Here is a 16563-nt window from a genome sequence, read left to right as displayed (position 1 = left end):
ATACCAGGACGGTATAATAAATGCAATAAATGTAATAAATGGAGAGTGGACAAGAAAGGCCCTTATCTGAGTACCAAATAGGATGTCGAACAAAGGAGGAACATTTTTTTTTTTTCTGAAATACTTCATTGTCTCTACCAAGTCAGCTGACAGTGTTGAAGAAATAAATAATCTCTTCTTCCAAGATATATTCATTATTCTCATACCTGGGGCTATCACCAGCTTTCTCAGAGAAAACAAAAACAAAAACAAACACAAGAACAAACAAACAAAAAAATGTAGTAATTAACACAAAAAATGTGGTTAATCAGCACAACGTTATATTTTCATAGATTATTAGATTGTTGCTATGGGAGTATTTGCAATTAACTTCTATGGTCTGAACAAAGATACACCAACCCATGATCCTCAAAGTTTTTGGAACATCAGGTTTTTGTATAATGAGAAAGCTAAACAGTTGAGCTGGTAAAAATATTTAAATTAGATTTCTTTTGTTAAAAGGAAAATATATTTAATGGGCAGACAAAATTAAAGACTTATTGCTGAACCTTTAACAACAATCAATAGCATTTTTGAAAATGAAATAAAAGTGTTTCAATTTAAAACTGTTACTCCATGTTCTGAAAATACTATTTTAGGATTAAGATGTAATACAAAAATTAAAAATGAGATCTTTCTCTTCTTAAAGACTGAAACCTTTCACAGTTTCAAAGCAAATTTGAAGGGAAATAACATTGGATTTTTCTCCAAATCTACATATTTTCTATTGTCCTCTTCTTTCATAGAAATATTACTTTCTACATACATTTGTTGTGAGTGATGATGATGCCATACCAGACATTTAAGGTTAATTAACATTGAGAATGACTGGTTTGGGAAAAGAAGTAGCAAGTGTACCTTCCCTGAGTTTATGTTTATAATTCCTTCTGTAAACACACTTTTGCAACTGTACTTATGGAGGTGGAAGGTCTCATAAATAAGCACTGCTTCAGTAGGCAAAAAAAAAAAAAAAAAAAAAAACATTTTTTTCTGTAGATCTCTCCTTAGCAAATTTAAACATTGAATTTGTTTAACAACCACAATTTATAGAGTACTATTTAGGTATCTTTTTGTTTATCCATTGTCCTTGAGAGGCTAGGCTAAACCGTAAGCACTGAATAAATACAGTGAAGAATAATTCATCCAAACAGCAAACTAACTTCTGTTGAGACAAGTGGGGTAGTCACATATCCTTACCTACACTTTATCACCTACATATTTTTAAGGTAAAATCAGAATATTGTGGGTTCTGGAGATGGGAAGGTAATGAGGGGAAGGAAGGCCTTTTTTACCTTAAAATTAACATGCCATGAATTTCAGTAATCCCCACCACACTTCCTCTGGGGCTAAAACAGTTCTATTATAAGCAAACCCTTTTATTACATTCAGTCATGTGTCTTCAGAAATTAGTTATCAGATGAAGTGTCTTTATTTGTAATAGTCATGCATTTCCCCCTACTTTATACGGTGGCACCTCTGCAAGAAAAAAATTAATTACAGCCAATAGTTTTAATTCAAGGGGAATAATTAAAGGCAGTGTGGGGGAGTGAAAGGAAGATGATGCCATTTTCTAGTTAACTGGAGCATTTAAAGATTCACTCTCCTATTCTTTGAGCCTAATTAAATCTATTAAAAATGGTTGTGAAGCCAATATATTCAAGATATGAAAAGTGATTAAGATTTTGTAGCTTTTAAACACAAACACTTTCAGATTTTTTCACAAAGTAACTTAAATTTGTGATTAGGGAAAAAAAAAAGGAAGTGGAATTTTGTGCTCATTTTAAATGACAGTATTGTCAACATCTCTTCATTGTGATCACAATCTATTTACAGTAGAACACAGAACTTCAAAGACACAGAAAACAAGCTGCATCTTGAATTAGGAGATTATCAGCAGTAAAAGACATTAACAATGACTATAGCACCTGCTGGACTGGTCTTTTGACCTGTGATTATTTTTCCTTTTTTTGCTGCCTGACTTTATCTGAACTCAACCTAACACTGTATTCATCTGTGACTACATATAAACGAACACCCTTACTCATCTGTTAGATAATTGTGGCCTTAGAAGCCCTGTTACCTAAACAAATAAATTAAGTATATGTAAATATAGTATATACTATATTAAGTATAGTTTTGAATCCCACCTTAATGATACGTATTATCTAAAAGAGGGACATCTAAGAGGTTTTTCCCAGAGACACTTATACAATACATTAGGTTATTTAATGCAGAGGCATCCATGTGGCTTGAAAAACCAACCAACCAAACAAACAAAAATACAGTTAAAAACATCTGATATGAAGGTGACAGGCATTTCTGCATCAACTTCCTAGTTGACATCTGCCAGGTATTTTCTTCTTTTCACTAAATAGTGTAATTTGACTTGTCAAAATGTTGGTGGTTTTAGTCTAATGTTAATTAAACATTTTGAACATTTTTTTTTGATATGAACATTAAGGTAGAATTATTGACAACCACCATATATGCTATACCAATTGCTTATTAACAGAGAGCCATAGTTAGATCAATTTTTCAAACACTGTATTCCTTTGTTTCAGTAGAAACTTTGATTTATCTGTGGGTAAAAGTTCACATATCATGAATTATGATTCTATGATTCTCTGAATTATCTTGGAGCTTTTGCAATGTGACTTGAAGGTGTCCAACCATCTGGCAGATCATGTGGAGACATTTCCTGTTACGATTTGCTGTGCACTCCAGTACATTATCTAAATGTAGAGAAGCTATAAGCACATATGAGTGTCTATATGTACAGCAACATACACATTAACCTGCCATGTTTGATAAATGACAAGTATCAGAAAGAAGATGATTTGAGGGGATGACATTACAGTTACATATATGGAGAATTTTTATTTTCAGGCTATACTAAAATTTAAAATCTGGTTTACTTTACACAACTGATTTTATGTCACTGATCACATTCTAAACCACAAGTAATAGCTTTACTGTTTCAAATGACTTTCAGGATTTAGGACTTGAGGAAACAGCTTGAAACTGTGACAGGGGACGGTCAGGCTGGGTGTCAGGAAAAGGTTCTTCTCTAAGAGGGTGGTCGGGCACTGGAACAGGATCCCCAGGGATCCTTGGTCACAGCACCAAGCCCAACAGAGTTCAGGAAGAGTTTGGAGAACGTTCTCAGACACATGGTCTGATTTTTTAGGTGGTCTTTTGGGGACCTAGGAGTTGGACTCGATGATGCTTGTGGGTCTCTACCAACTTGGGATATTCTATGATTCTAAGTTTCTATGATTACAATCAGAGTTTTAGACTGATATCAACACAGGTCAACTTAACGTTCTTCAAAATGCCAGAATTTTAACACTTAAAATTTAATAATTAATGGTTGACTAATGTATGATTATAACTCAGAAGTACAAGCGTTATGACTACTGCCTAAGTCAGAAATGTATACTCCTAATGTTCATCTAAAAACCTTGTTTCCCTAAATGCTACACTCTTCCATCCAGTCTTATCCACTTGGATAAATTATAAACATGTTGATTTCAGTAGAATTTGACATTAATTATAGCTTTCAGTTTGTAAACTGAAAAGAACATGGAGGTAAAGGAGGCTGTCAACAGTTAGAATATATGTTAATGTAAGCCTTAAAATTGATGAAGAGAAATTACATCATAAGAAGTGTTCCAAGGGAAGCCAGCTGTTGTCATCTTTTTGGATTTCAGCAAAGCTTTTGATGATTTTTCTCAAAGTATCCCTCTGGACTATATGTCCAGCATACATCTAGACAAATAAATAAATACATTAACACAGTGGGTGAACAATTGGCTGATGGATCAGGCTCAAAGGGTTATAGTACCATGGGGTTTTATCAGGCTGGTGGCCAGTCACCAGTGGGGTTCCCCAGGGCTCCATTTTAGGGCCAGTTCTCTTTAATGTTTTCATAAATGACCCAGATGCAGGACTTGGAGGTATTCTAAGTAAGGTTGCAGATGATACTAAATTGGTAGGGGCTGTTGACTGCCTTGAGGGTAGCAAGGCCTTGCAGAGACCTTTACAAATCAGAGGGCTGGGTAATCACTGACCTTGAATAACAAGATTAAGTGCCAGATTCTACACCTGGCATAGAGAAACCCTGGATATATGTACAGACTGGGGAATAAGAGGTTGGAGAGCAGCTCCATAGAAATGGATCTGGACGTTTGGATTGACAGCAAGTTGAACATGAGTCAACATTTTACCCTGGCAGCCAAAAGTGCCAACCACATCCTAGGGTGCATCAGGCAAAACCTGGCTTGCCAGTCGAAGGAAGGGATTGTCCTGCTCTGCTCTGAGCTGGTGCAGCTCCACCTCTAGCACTGTGTGCAGTTTTGGGTGCCACAATATAAGAAAGACGTAAAACTGTTACAGAGTGTCCAAAGGAAGACAACAAAGATGGTGAAGGCATCGTGCTCACCAAAGATGGTGAGGGCAAGACGTATGAGGAGCAGCTGAGGTCCCTTGGTTTGTTCAGCCCAGAGCAGAGCAGGCTGAGGGGAAGCCTCATGGCGGCCTGCAGCTTCCTCATGAGGGGAGCGGAGGGGCAGGCGCTGAGCTCTCTGGTGAGAGTGACAGGACCTGAGGGAATGGCACGGCACTCAGGGAAGGCTCAGGTTCAGTATCAGAAAAATATTCTTCAACAAGAGGGTACTGGAACAGACCCCAGGGAGCCTGTGGTCATGGCACAAAGTGGTCACGGCACCGAGCCTGCCACAGGTTAAGAAGCATTTGGACAGAGCTGTCAGACACACGGTCTGATTTTTGGGTGGTCCTGTGTGGAGGCAGGAGTCAGACTTGAGGATCGATGTGGATATTCTCTGTGTGGAGAATATCCTTCCAACTCAGGGTATTCTATGATTCTATGACTCTAAATTTTAGAAAACAGAAAGAAACATTTGCATATTAACAAATTATATTCAGTGCTATTTATTCACCTATCCAGTGGATTTCTTTTCTGCAGGAGAGAACATAATGAGTCTTCTTCTTCTTAGGTTAATAAATAAGGGTGAAATTAAGGTCAGTGCATTAGAGTTATTCTGCACTTAGAAAATGTTGCTTTAAAGCACTTTGTATGTGAAATTCTACATCATCTTCAAAGAAATATGACAAACGTCAGTCCCTTACTACAAATGATAGTGGCTTTGCACAGAATCTGTTGATTCTCAGCTTTTCTAGGCCATGTGCCTAGAAAATACTGGGTTTCTTTCCCTAGGGATACACAGTGGTCTTTTGCAACAGGGAGTAGAACTCTTCCTAACATCTGGACTTGGATACTGAGCCAGGGTTTGAATCTGCATTGCTTTTCGAGTTCAACAAAACGTCCTAAATTTTATTTTTATTTGTATTCTACTACAGCTGTCTATGGTGTTTTATAAAACATGAATTAAGTTGCTTGCCTAACATGAGAATTAAAAATAAATAAATACAGCCATGGCAAATGCTTCTTCTACTCAAAAAAAAAAAAAAAAAAGTCATTTTATGTAACTTGAGATTACTTCTACTAAAAAAAAAAAAAAAAAGTTAAGCCAACCCGTGTATTTTATAAGACATTAATTTTATGCTAAAAATTTGCCCATCTGATCATAATGTTTGTACAATCAGTCAGCTCCTATGCACTTATGATTTAGAGATAAATTTGAGGAATTATTTTCACACATTCCCCTCAGCTTCTAGTTCTGCAGCACTTCCAAGAAATCTATGTGTACATTTAGTGTCTTCCAAGCATTCAGTACCAAAAAAATGGACCACGTTAAGCAAATTGCAATTTTAGATGACATTAGTAATATTAGAAAATAAACTTAAAACACAATGTTCTTTGCTTCTGAATACCAGCTTTTAAAACTTATTGACCTTCAAACATTTAATGTTTTACATAAACTATTTGATATGGCATAATATTATTTATTGTTGATGATGGATAGTAAGACTACTGATTAGATTCCAAAACAGATGCATGTAAAATCATGCTATACTTCCACTCTAAGTAATTATCAGAGTCTGACTTGTATCACTGTGGAACTGTTATCTAGAAAGGTCAAACAATGCTCCTAAAATAAGCTAATGCCTCTGGCATTGCATGTACAAAAATAGTCAATTTTCTAATATAAAGCTGCTCTTGAGCTGCTCTTGTTTAACAGCAAGTGTTTTTCTTTGTTATAAAGTTTCTTTTAAATATGTATTTTAAAAAGTATGTGTTTTAAATTCACTGAAGGTGGATTGTTTCTTTTCTGAAAGATGATGAGTATGTCACATTTGGTACTTTCTCCATAATCCTCTGTGTCCCTCCTGACTTCACTCTAGCACTCTTCCAAGAAGTCTTTACCTGCTAATCAGGTCTGTTAGCAACATCTTAGAAATATATCTGAATAAAAATTAAACCATTCATACTGAACTTTATTAAATCAATAAACCCGTCTTTTCCTAATAATGAATTTCATGCCATCAGTTGTCTGAGAGTAACCAATGCAATGATGAGGCATATTTATGTAATTGTAAGGTAGAGACAACTTACAACTGATTTACACATTTATGTCATGGTGGGCTTAGACCAGAATCATTTGGGTTGAAAAAATCTAAAGATCCAAAGATGATACCAGTTCTCTGTGCCTTCTCAGTTCATCCTTTTCTAAGCCTACATTAGCATTTGCAGTCAGTCCTGAAGAGCATTTAAGAAGTTAATGAAGACATGTGCTTTATGTTTAATTCACAGTACATCTGTTGCTGCTGAAAACACAAGTACAGTTAACAGTGACATCATTGAAACTTCTTCTTAATTAACAATAGAATTTAAGATTTATAACAAACAAACCAGGAACTACTGGCCCTCTTGTCTTGGTACAAAGCTGTACTAAACCATGCTCAGCCAACAGCAAAGTCATGAATATGCTGTGAGAAGTGCTATACATGAGATACAGAATGTAATATATATACCAGTGCTGATGTCTGTTTGTGTTTCAGGCTCAGACTTCTGTTCCTGTCACCCTGCCTTCACAACACATTTCTGAGACAACTCCCTTCTTTGCTACTGGGCAGTTTTCTTCAAATAATACAGACTGGCAACAGCTAGAGAAGATCAATCAGGATCAAATACAAATAGTTTGAAATAATTGTGATCATTATCATATTCACTCCTACTAGCTCAGCATTTTTTTCTGATTTTCATTTTTTTTTCTGAATAAAATCAGCTACACTCTAATAGTATTAAAAAAAAAAGGAATATATCGAGTTCACCTTTTTAGTCACCATAAATTTGTTTACACGCTTAATCAAAGGAAATTTGAAAAGGCCACAGTGTCTTCTGTTTATTAAAAAGCTAGATAAAACATCTTTACCCTGCTCTCAACTACAATGCAGAAAGTATATAGATGAAAAAGTCTGAGACTACCTTTTAAAGTTTCAAGTATATAGGCAAAATGCATTCTGGGTCTTAAAAGCCTGGCTCTATATGGACAGGGAAGTCATACTTGCCAGCGTACTAGGGATTATGTCCATCCTCATGCTCACATTTTCTCAACACTCCAAACGCAATGGAAGAATTCATAGTATCTGGACCTAAACAGTTACACTGCAGCATCAATGAAATGGAAGAGAGTTCCTGACTGCCTCAGTGAATATTCTGTTTTTTAATGCAGAATTGATCTAACTGAATTATACTTAGATTTTTGGCATATGATGTTTTCCTACAAGGTTTTTGTGCAAAACCCCCATATTTTATTTTATTTTTTTCAATTAATTTTTTCCCTCATGCATTTCTTTTATAACACTGGCAAATAAAGTCTAAATGTATTCACAGGCCTGGAACAGTTAAATTCTCTTTTCATAATGACAGCTCAGAACAATTTCTCAGCTAACAGGTGAGCCTTTGTCCATACTGTCTCTGCTGCCAAGTGTCAGGTCAGATCAGTTGACATAAGACAATGGACAAGAAGTGCATATAAGACACATCCCAAAGCTGATAGAGAAAGACCTCAAATGAGAGAGAACGTTATCCTCTTCTTCTGAAATTCAAGGCTTATGCATTCTGTCTTAGAATTGGGTAAGCTTCCTCTGCCACATGCACATCGTCTAGAAACCAAAACCAAGCAGACTCAGTGTGATTTCATATGAATTTTTTTGGGTGCTAGCACTTGCAGACTGCATCTCACTCCCTGTAATGAAGTAAATTAACCTGAGCAACACAGTTGAGCCAGTACTAAAATAAATAGAAAAGTTGAATAACCTTAATGCAATCTTATACTCATTAAATTAGATGAAGGAGTCGAGATTATTTTCAACTGAATGTTCAGCAAAGTGCTGTTCATACCAGGATTAGAATGCATAGCAAATAATGGTTTCTGCAAATATTCCCTATGTAAATCTAGTCAATCAGTTAATTACTGCATATGCAGGAGATTCTATAATCTTACCCTTCTCTTCAGGTACTGATAGACTTACATCTTTCAGTGAGCAGTCTCTCTTATCACTATATACGTTGCAGGTGTTTTGAATATGGTTGATTGCCTAGAGATCAACCCATCTGAAAAACTGCAGATGACATAAACAGAGTAGAAAATTGCAAGACTCATGGAAGAAAAAACAAGAGCATAAGAAGCTTCTTACCTTAGCTAAAATCATTTAGAACACACTGTAAATCCATCTGTAAAACACAACTAAATTTTGTAATCAGAATCAGTTTTACAAATCAGAAGAAAGTACTTCCAAAATGTATGGGACAGCCTGAGCATTACCCAGTATACCAAGTCAGCACAGAGAAATGTGTCTACAGAGACTGAACATAACCACTTAACTCCTATAAATTCTATGAATTCATACCTCTAAACATCAAACTGAGGTAATCATGCTTAATAGGTATTTTGTGCAAAAGGAGCTTGATGTTTCTGTGCTAAAGAGCAACAGGAAGCATCAAAAAGCTTTTAAGAACTCTCTTTAACTCTCTTTATATTTATATATATATATATATAAATAAGTTATTCTGCATGTTATTAGTTAGCTACTACCTTCTACATATCACAAGAGATAAGTTGTTAAGGTCCAAAATGCTCCAGGGTTTCACTTAGGTTCTAGCTAAACCAAATCTGTAATCTTTAGCTATTTCATGCATGTTATACCTTCATCAGCAATATATTTGGGTAATTTCCGTAAAAGGCATGTACACTGAAATATTCAAGATATTGTAGTGAGGTCTATAAAGCATGCATCATTCTAGAGCTTCTTGGACATGTTAATCTTTGTTTAGGCATATTTTATGCACAGAATGAAATAACACCCTACTTCCCAAATCCTCCCACTATCCAATGCAAATCCTGTATAGAAACCTTCTGCCTTTGCTAGCTTGAGATTCTGAACCCAAATCCCTCTCCCAAGCAAAGCAACACAACATACACAATCTACCATGTTTTACAAGTGATTATAGCAATGCTCAGTTCCTACAAATATGGAAGAAGATCTAAGCTATTTAAGTCTGAAACTCTTAAATTGCAGAAAAATCTTACAGGAACTCAAACATAACAATTAAACTTACTCTTTCCTGAACAGTAGTAAACAGACTACCATACTTATTTTAAAAGCAGTTAACTCCTTTCCAATAGTATAAGGAGTTGGCATATGACCATGAGGTAGCCATGACTTTGTGTCTTCAGTCAACCACTCCTTACATTCTCTTGGTTTAGACTAATGATGTGACTGGTCTGGAATTAAATTAATATTTACAGAGAGTATTCTGTTTTAAACACCTAAATTAATATTATTAAACTAACCATATATCAAGAAACACAGGTCAAACTATGAAGGAACAGGGTAGTCTGAAACTCCAGAATCTCCATGGAATTAATTTCTTCTTTCAAATCTCATTTGAGAATCATCCATCTTCTCTGAATCCAACAAAACTCAAAAGTAAGAAGGCATCTGCAGTCCTTGGGAAATGGATCACCAAAATCTCTTAGAGGTTTTTTGGTTTCCAAACTGCATGTCCTGAATAATTTTTGAGATCTAGTATTGTAGGATTTGTTGGATTTTTAATCTTGTAAAAGTAGGATTTTCAAATGATTGGAGGTATTGGGGTAGGATTGAATTCTTAAATTTTAGACTTCTTCAGAACTCTGTATTTGTTCATCGTCTTATGACACTAATTAATTTTTCATCTATTTACAGCTTTTTGAAATACAGCATGTATTTTTGAAGACTTTCTTCAAAAAAAAAAAAAAAGAAAAAACCCACAACTGTTTACTTTCTTTAATTTTACTGGGGGAAAAAACAAACAAACAAAAAAACAACAAAAAAAACAGTCAAAGGAATTCAGAGGTCAGTTTTATAAACCATGATTCATCTCCAAAGAAAAGCGTTAAACATATGCTATTCATTTATTCACAGTTTGGTCCTGAAGTCAATGAACACAGCAGTGAAACTCATACTACCCTGTATTATGAAGAAAATACCGAGTACCATTTTTCAATTTTCCTCCATTTAGTACCTAAGCACAGTAAGCATTTTATTACATCAATTCCCAACAACCAATATCTAATATGAAGCACATTTGTCTAACACTCTCATAAAATGGCTAAATGGGAATAAATCAATTTATGCAGTCACATTATTTTTCATTTTGCTTCTAAAAACAAATATAAAACTGTAGCCTGATACATGCATAGCCAAACAGTAAAGCAATTCCTATGCAAAACAGTATCATTCTTCAAAACTATATTGCATACAATTTTTGAAGTCACTACTGAAGAAGACCAGAAGCAGGGCAGGAATTGGGAGATACCTGCATTAGATGTTGCTGATACTGTACAAAGAAGATTCCCATTTTGGATGGTATACCCTCTCAACTAAAACAAGATGAGCTTAATTTCTGCAAAGAGTAAATTAAACACAATAAAATGAAACTATTTTTTCTGGGATCATATGTTGATACATGGCAGAGAAACATGGTCTAAGCATCCATCATAGCGTATAATACTGTTCTTTAAGTCACTTGTTGTCCTCCTTATTTTGTTAACTCAAGACATCCACTTCCTTCCACTTAAAACTTTATTTGGAAAATCACACATTGGAGGGTCCCAGATAAATGCATCTGCTTTCCAGCTGAAGAACCGGGAAGGTTCTTGGCTGCAGTTTTTATAGGACTACAGATTGTTCAACTTGTATTCAACAACTGTGAGTGCCTCTACAAACTCAAAATCTTCAAATTTGCCAAAAATTCTACTCACTGTCCGCCCCCCCCCCCCCCCCCCCAAGGAAGCTGGTTTTGCATAAAAAAATAGAATATATCTATGCAAAGTGTCTGCTTTCAAAAACACTCTGAAATCTCCGAAATCTACTGATTTCTGGCTTTGGAATATCAAATGCTGGAAACTATTTGTCTTATTGTTTAACCATATACTATCAAATCTGAAACTTTCTTGTGAAAATATGTAAGAAAGCATTTTTTGTATAAACAGAGAAATATTCTGTAGAAGAGCTGAAAACACTTCCACTAATATACCATAATAAATAAACTACAGATACAGTTTCTGTAACCTAATAGCATTTCACAAAGTATAAATGACAGATAAAAACACAGTGTACATATTTTAATATTCCCAGGAATGTATTTATGACACATCCATGAAGCAGTATTAACCAGGTCTTTGTGGATTCCTAAAGTTCAATTAAAATGCATTTACCTTCACCTCAATTTCCTACATTTTTTCCTGTATGTCATAGAAATGAGCAGAATTGCCTTTACCCTAAATGCAAAAGTACATTAGTTTTGTCATGTATGGTTCCTACTTAATTTAATTTTGCTTTGTGATACATTATTCAGTACAGATTTTCATCATGTTAAGAACTGTCCACAGTATTGAAGACTACAGAACACAACTCACCTGCAGTGATTTGTGTCCTTAGTGTTCTCTATTACAGTGACAGTCTCCTAATCTATTTAAATCACTGATACGATTTGCACCCTACAGTAAATGAAGAATGTGAAATTCAACTTCATTTAAATCACTGAAAAGTTAGAACACATTATAACATGATCTCAAATGTCTTCATATAATTGCCACAAATGCTTACTAAAATGATTGCTATTTCCTTGCACAGGAGAGAAAATATGAAAAAAGTTGCATTATAAAAATCTTTCAACATTTTATGCAAATATGAACACTTCAGTAGAGAAGTGATTATGAGGTAGAGTAAATTGGATAGATGACTTCTACTTTTGATAATACAGGATTTCTTATTAAACGAAGTGCAACTGGCATGAAAGGAATACTAATTTTCCAGATTTGAAAGCTGGTGTCCTGAAAAGACTCTAGTTTGATCTGGAAGGGAAAACCTTTCTATTACTAGTTTCTTATGGGTACTATGCAGTAAAAGATTAACTCTAAAACTCATTACATTTGTTGGAAAAAATCGTTTCCCAACTGTTTAGAAATTGCAATTATATTGAGTCTGCAAAATACAACACTGTTCCTCTGTATTTTATAGGCTACATCAGCAACGTAAAAGAAGCATGTTTCCTAGACTCTATTAATCCAACATTTATTCTGCCCACGGCATGCAGAGTCATTTGTCCTTTTTCACACCAAATTAGCTTATCTAAGGAAATGCAGATGTAACAGAAATGGAAAAGAAATATTATCTGGAGCTCTCTCTTTATATTCATCACATCACCACCTTCCTGCAAAAATGCTTGCAAGATACCACAAAGTCAGGGTTTGACTCTAGTCAGAAGAAGGATTTTATAATTGTAGGAAAGGAGAAAATCAGACTTTTGGAAAACTAACCTTAAAATTCACTTGTGGAAAACACAGAATTGATCACTGCAGTTTCAAGATAGCAAAGAAAAATAAAAAAATAAAGAATCCAAGATGAAACATCCTGACCTCCTGTAAATGTAGTAGAGCTTACAAGAATGCAGTAGCTGCAATATTTAACACAGTTATGGAGGCTTCAAAGAGCAGAAAGGAAAAAAATTCTAACACTATACACTGTGTCTCATTAACTCAGAAATTCATCTTGTTTCAATCATTGACCATCTTACAGAGAAAGACAAGATTAATATCTATGATCAGTTTGTGAATTAAGAATGCCACATACTTATATTTTCCAAAAAGCACAATCCGATACTATCAGCTCTATCTTCTCCACAGTATTTTCCATTTAGAAAAAAGCCTCATAATCTACAACAAGGTTAGGTCACAACACTGCCTATAATATACAGTTAATTATTAACTAAGGATTTCCCTCATCACAGCCAGATTGGTCTTTTTAATGAGTTTGCTTTCTTTGATATTAGGTCTTGAAGGAATTTAAAGTTGAAATAAACAGCAGTGCAGAGAGATGGGGACTGCTGCTCTCATTGCTCAACTTCTGTAAAAAGCTGTATTGTAATCTTTTCAGACAACAAGGTGAAAATGGAGTGCTTATTTTAGTAATACAAGGATTAATATTGCTGTCAATGTAAGCTAGGTAAAGAAGTCATTGTCTTGTATATGAGCTAGGAGTTAGCCTTGCTGAAGAAAGACTGACTTGCTTATGAGTATTACTGCTGTAACATGATGGAAAGACTGGATTTTCATAATTCAGATGTCCTTTTCTCCTTCTGAGTTCTGCTTAACACATTGTTAATAGGCATTTCCTTGTAAGACAGAGTAACTTCTTGTAAGACGCAGTCATTCCACTGTTGCTGAATATTAAGTACGTGATATGCCTGGAGTCTGCATTTTCAATGAGAGCAAATGGAGTGTATAATCCAAGACATTACTGCAGCTCTTGATAAGAAGACTGCTAACCTGAGAGTTACCGTCAACATCTTGCCCTTTACTATCTCTTCTGCAAAGGTTATTGACATCTCTTGGGACTTGTTTCAGCGCAGGTGAACTGCTCGGCAGTTTCTGTAAGCTTAGTCTTTTCTCTTTCAGTACTTCAGTACCTGAGGAAATGACAGGAGAAAGAAATAGTAGAAGCAGCTAAGGCGAATTTTTACTTAAGGCCACCACAGAGCTACTCCTGACCATGAAAATTATGCAGAGAACATGTTAGAAAAATGAATGAGTCTCACTAGAAAGGCAGATATTTATTGAAAGGAAAGTTTCAAAATCAGTATTTTTTAATCTCTGTATATACTGCAATGGAAATAAAAGAAGTATCAATGCTCAACACATATAGTCAATGTTAAGACTAATAAAGTAGTAAGTGGTTTGTTTTTTTTTTAAAGTTAATTTAATAAAAACTGTGAGAAAAGCCATTCAATCCCACAGATATTTCTGGTATATATTTTTCTCCTGCTAAATTCAGATAAATTATTTGATAAAAATGGTGTAAATTCATTACGCAAAACTAAAATTTTCAGACAGCCGTTTGAATAAAAAGAAGCACATAATTTGTTTTTCTAACTCTTAGAAACAGAGACTGTTTGCCTCTGTTTCATGTCTGTGCTACTTCCACAGTCCTTATAAGAGTAAGAGATCTAGATGGTGGTAAATTTTGCTCAGCTGTTGACATTTCTGTTTATGGTGTATGAATGTGTATTCAACTATCTTGTCTTGTCATGCTATGAATAAACTATTATAACAACGAACAACAAAAACTTTTTTTAATCCCTTCTTCCTTTGTCAATTACAATATAAATTTTCATGTTTATGACAACTTTATGTTGTACTTTTATTACATTTCATTATAAAGTATACATCCAAATACTTTTCTTTCCATATGACCATTTTTGAAATAACAAAACTTTTTAAGGTTAACATCACCACTTTTCTATTTCATCCTTATGTATTTTTAAATAATGTTAGGAACTCTGAAAAAGTTCATGTCACTGACAGAACACTATTATTTGGCAAGGCTTGCATAAACAGACGAGCCAGATAAAAGTTTTTTTTTTATATACTTTTAAAGGAAATAGATAAAGGAACAAAATCATTGTATAGTTTGACAAAAGTTACGAAGAAAATTAAAATTGGAAATTTAATTTAATTCCAATAACTAGGCATACCCTATACCTGAAAGACAGTCAAGTCAGATCTCTTTCCTACAGCACAAAATAGAGAAGAAAAAGAAGCACCTTAATGTTGTTTAAATGCAAAAAGTACTGTGGAATACCATATACTTTTGAGTTTACTATCCCCAGTTACTAGTGGAAACTATTTTTTTTGATCTAAAAGTCTCTAAATATTATTTTCCCTTTAATAAAGTATATTCAGTTTTGTTGAAAGTCTACAAAGTTCTAAAAATGCTCATTTATCCTAATAAATGCAATTACAATTCTAATTTTATGATGCCTACTGGCAATCACTAAACTTTAATCAGAGATCCAAAGTGAACAGCCACAGACCTACATAATGCCGAGGACAGAGTATTATACTTTGTCATGTTTTCATTTTTTTTGCATAGTTTTTACCAAGGACATATCATTGTGTTCTTTATCATTGGAATGACTTCCTGCATAGAGATCCCACATACAGGTTCTGAGAAGCAAAATCACTTAGTTACTTATGGCACAGAACATACTGTTATTTCAGTGGCGATCTTACAAGGACCAAGGATTACACTATTTTCCTCATTATTTCCTGTTTTAGCACCATTAGTCATGCTGCAAGAAAAACTTCCTCTTTTCTTTAGTTAATAAATAAATAAATAAATTACTCTTTGCAAAGTTGAGATAAAAGCTACATTCTTCTCGGGTACTCTGTCTTGTATCTCAGCGCTGTAACTTCAGTACCATTTTCCCAGATTAGAAAATAATAATAAATATATATATACATATTTAATGTCCTAACGTAAACAAACAGCAATAAATTAAAAACATTCTACTATGTTTTCCTTGGAAGATGATTTTAATGTCATCTAACACTCTAATTCAGGATGTTTATTTGTAACACATTAAGTAATTTGGTCATGTCTAGAGGTTACAATGAATCCAAAGTTTGTCATCAGGTAGTTTTTCATTTGCCTATATGCCACTTTAGCTCTTTTTCGTTATGTCAGTCTACTGTAATGACTCCAAATGACAGGTTAGATTTACCTGAAAAGTTCCCAGCAAGCTTCTAGGCATGATTCCTGAAAGAAAATGACTATTTCTGTTTTGTAGCATTTTAAATTTAAACACATATCCAGTCCATGGAGTCTGTGCTGAAACTCAGTGAGGCTCATTAATATCTTGTAAAATAATGTACTTATGTCATCCAGTACCCCCGTAAATAATGTTGAAGACTGTTCTCACTTGACGGTTGATTTCATTTATATGCATCTAGTTATAGTAAGGTCACTACAAACATTTTTGAATCCTATTGGTAATGTAAAAAGAGTATCTGAACATGCTTAAAGACGCAATAAAAAAAAACAGTGTAGGTCATTAAGTTTAGATTTTCCTAGAGAAGGATATACACAATTTTCAGCTTCACATAACAATGAAAGGCAATTTACCCCCTATTGGCAGTGTATAGGATTCTGCCTAGAAATTTGTACCCTGTGATCTGCTTCACATGCAAACAGAGGACTGCAGTGCTCAGATTC

Source organism: Cygnus atratus, chromosome Z, assembly GCF_013377495.2.
Source record: "Cygnus atratus isolate AKBS03 ecotype Queensland, Australia chromosome Z, CAtr_DNAZoo_HiC_assembly, whole genome shotgun sequence".
Classification (NCBI taxonomy): Eukaryota; Metazoa; Chordata; class Aves; order Anseriformes; family Anatidae; genus Cygnus; species Cygnus atratus.
Note: the sequence above shows the minus strand (reverse complement) of the source record.